This window comes from Populus euphratica, unplaced genomic scaffold (assembly GCF_000495115.2).
Source record: "Populus euphratica unplaced genomic scaffold, PopEup_1.0 scaffold108.1, whole genome shotgun sequence".
In the NCBI taxonomy this organism is placed as follows: Eukaryota; Viridiplantae; Streptophyta; class Magnoliopsida; order Malpighiales; family Salicaceae; genus Populus; species Populus euphratica.
This window is the reverse complement of record NW_011499996.1, coordinates 421,397-425,671: the sequence shown is the minus strand read 5'-3', so window position 1 is coordinate 425,671 and position 4,275 is coordinate 421,397.

Here is a 4,275-nt window from a genome sequence, read left to right as displayed (position 1 = left end):
GACAGTTTCGGGCTTCTTTGTTGTTGCTACAATTTGGACTTGATAATGAGTCTTTTTAGATCTTAGGCTCCTATGAAAGTTGTAGGCCTATGTCTTACCTTTCCATCCATATAAAGTGGACCGAGATCTGAGATCTACAGCTCTAGATATGATCCAATTACCGAATAGTGTTCCGGTTTGGACTGCACTGACATCTCTTTTCGGGGTTTAGTCATCTCTTTGTCCTTTCAATTTCAGTTCTTAAATTCATCAATCAATCCTTTCATTTATGTGATAGACCTACATTTAAAATAAACATTTACCACAAATTAAAGGTATCTTATATTATTAGATACGTTATTATAAAACATGCTTTAGTTAAGGAGTTATTGATACTTCAAGTGCAAAATGATGATATAAAACCTTAATAAAAATGCACTTTTAAGTACTAATCAGCATACCTTAAGTAACTTATAATATGTAATATGTCATGTGTGAAACTAGAAATATCATGGTGAGTTTATAATATAATTATTATGAAATTATGAAAAAGATCATAAGATTATAACGAGTAATGAACAATTAAAAAAATGTTAAAATTGATTAATGGTATACTTGAAATCACTTGTGTGATGATGTTATTGGAATTTTGTGATGTGTTTTACACATAAAAATAAAGGACAAAATTTGAAAATAATTTTTATATAAAAAAAACTTAGCTAAAATTTTATTAAATTAGAAAAATTTCCATTTAAAAAATAATAAGTCAATGTAAAATGTATGCCTTAAATCTTTTAGAAAAAAGTTTAAAAAAATAATGTGAATTATAATAACATAAGTTATATAAAAGTAAATGAAACAATGATTTATTGTGACGAACACAACGGACTATGAGAGATTGAACTAAAAAAATAATTACATAAAAAGCCTAAATGAAAAAATATGTGCTAAGGGAAATTGGTTGCATGAATGAAATGAAAATATATGAAAATGCTGAAACAAAAATAATATATACTAAGAGAAAATAAATGCTTATATGAAATGATTAATAGGTGAAAAACAAGAATAAGTAAGAATGAGTAAGAATAACTTGAGTGTATGGTTAGAATAAAATGAAAGTTAGGAACTAAAAAGGAATAAGAATATTTTTGTGAAACGAAATACACCATAAATTAAAAGTATTGTGAAATGAAACAATGATACAAATCAGAGGTGATTATGTAATAAAATATACTATGGACCAAAGGTGTTGGTGAGATATATACAATCATACAAATTATGGGTGTTTGAGGAAATAGATTGTAGTATAAATCAAAGGTGTTGTGAACAAGAGTTGCTATAATATGACCATGATAGTTTAATGTGTACAAGAGTGAATAGACACTTCATCAAAAAATAATAAAATATATTAAAATAGAATCTAACACAAATTGATTAACTTACAAAAGTTGGAGAAATTGGTTTTGCACACAAATATTTATTATGAGTTTCATGATTTTATATGTGTTACAAGTATTTTCCTTAAAAGATCATAACTCCTCATGCAATGTTATCAAGCTACTTAGTTTTTCATATTAAAAAATTCTACTATTGTCCGACATATGTTTTGTAAATAAATATAATGTGAATAAATTGAAAAATATTGTATCCACATAAACATGTAAATATTTATTAATGAAATGGTTAGATGATGAGTTTTAAGGTAGTTCTCATGGTTTATATATATATAAAAACAAATTATCTCTAAATTTACTTAAACAAAAATTAAAAAGATAATAGATGCATTAAAAGGATATGGTGTTATAAATGATCTGCAGAAAAAGAATGTTTACCATAAAAGAAAAATGATAAATTAAATTCTAAAATAACTCAATTTTAAAAGATGAAATGAAAAAAATAAAAAAATAAAATAAAATAAAGTGTCTTGAATCAACTCGAATTAGCATAATAAACTCATAATTCGGATTGTGAGGCATAACCAAACTCATTAAAAGCAAATTAAAAAAATATTAATGATGGCCTATTCCCAACAATCCAAATGTAAAAAGATGTCATAAAAAAATCAATCAATAAAAAGAACTCTTATAAAAGTAAAATAATTGCAAACTCAAGTAAGCCATCAAATTTCATAAGCTGAATCATGTGAAATGGGATAACTCAATAGAAGGTAAAATGAAAAAAAAATGACAAAGTTAATTTTAAAAAGAACTCAATTTTGAAAGGCAAAATAAAAAAAATATATAAAAAATGATAAAAAAAAACTTAGGTTAACCGACTAATTTTATTTTCTAAGTCATGAGATCATGATAATTTGATGGAAAAAAAAATCACAAAACCCTTTTTTTAATAAAAAGTTGAATGATAAAATTAAAAAAAAATAAGTGCAAAAAAATAATGTCAATCTTTGTTAATTTTTTTAAACTCGTGACTTGAGTCATTAGATTTAAAGCATCCCATCTAAAAATCATGAATCTCAATTCCTAACTATACAAAACTCAATTCCTAACCAATAAAATGTTCAAGAATAAAATTTAAAAAAAATTAATTATACAAAAAGATCTAAAATATAAAAATAGTAATCTAAAGAATGAGAACCAAATTTCAATTAAAAAAATAAATGAAAGGAAAAATTACAATTTTGAATTAAAATGGAAAATTAGAAAGAAAATCAAATTCACAAAAGGATCTAAAACAAAAAATAACAATAAAAAGAATGAAGATCAAATTTGAAAAAAAATAATAAGAAATTACAATTATAGATTCAATGATAAAATTGAAAACAAATAGAAAAAATAACCAAGAAGAAAATTAAAATAACAAAAAATAAAAACCAAAGTTGAAATATGAATAAATAAGAAAACAATTCTAAAATCTTGAATGACTATTGTGAATTTCAAAGTTAGCGACAAACCATCATATAAACAATAACAAGTGTTGCTCCACACAAAAGGAGACACCTTTATGCTTCCAACATTATAGTACAAGTTGGTGTTTAGATGTCGCGAGACTATATTATTGCCTCTAGAAGATGGCATATATGTTTCATTTGTTGACATGTACATTATACTTGTATATTTATTGAATTTTAAATTTTAAATTTTTAATATTTAATTTTTTTAAAATTAATTAAATTTTATTTTATTTTATAAAACCTAACATCAATTGAGTTCTGAAAACTTCACTTGATTTTGCAAGATCTTTGTATTAAAGTAACAAAAATAAACTACTAAGACAAATCACAAATAAAGTCAATTTGAAAGAATCAAAATATAAATAAGAATTTGATGGATTAAAAAAATTACCTTGAATATACAATTCAGTCCCTGATTTGATAAAAATAATGTACTGAAAATTTTTTTAAACTTCAAATCCAATCCCTAAAACTCTGATTATTGTAAATCAATTCATTTGAATTTTCTTTCGCAGAACCGGGAATTAACCGAGCAACATTTCCTCGACACCTGGAAATCTTCATAAGCACACATTAAAATAAATTATTAAGACTAATCATAAATAAAATCAATTTTTAAGGATCAAATTAGAAGATGAAGAAACTGAGAGATCAAAAAGTAAAAAATTCCAGGAACCAAAAAAGAGAAGAAGAATCAATGTATAAATCCACGGTGATTCTCCTCCGAGTGTACAATGAAACACCAAGGGGTATTAGTTTTTCATTTCTAATATATAACCTATCGAATCGAATTCTTTAAGCTCTATTTACTGTAAATAACCGATACAAAATTGCTAGAGCTTTTTATATCATCTCATTAAATTATTTATTTAATACGTAAATATCTGCACTATAGATTTAATTAGGCTTACACCTTTTTGTCCAGGTGTTAACTGCTAAACGAAGTTCTTAATCAACGATACCGCTGTAAAAAATTATTAATTTATGATACATATGAACAAAAAAATATAAAAAAAAAAAAAGAAGAAGAAAGAAGAAGGAGAAGAATAATTAGAATTCCCTTGATCTGCTGAAGAAGGAGAATAATAATTAGAATTCCCTTGATCTGCTGAATGCAGTAGCAGGTCTTAACAAACTGATCTCAGTTTCCCGCCAACTGACAGACCGAGATATCCCGTAGTGGGACACGTGTCAATCACCCACAAGCTATTTTCCTACAGCCGCTGGCGTTTTGACAGCTCAGCACTCGCATTTTAACAGCCACCTTACCTGGCAACTCCTTCGACATGCCTGCTCGGCATTGCCTAAATAATTTCTAATTTTGCTGTATAAATTAAAGGCTTGGGCAGTCTGTCTCTTTTGACCACAAATTCAGGTCAAAATTT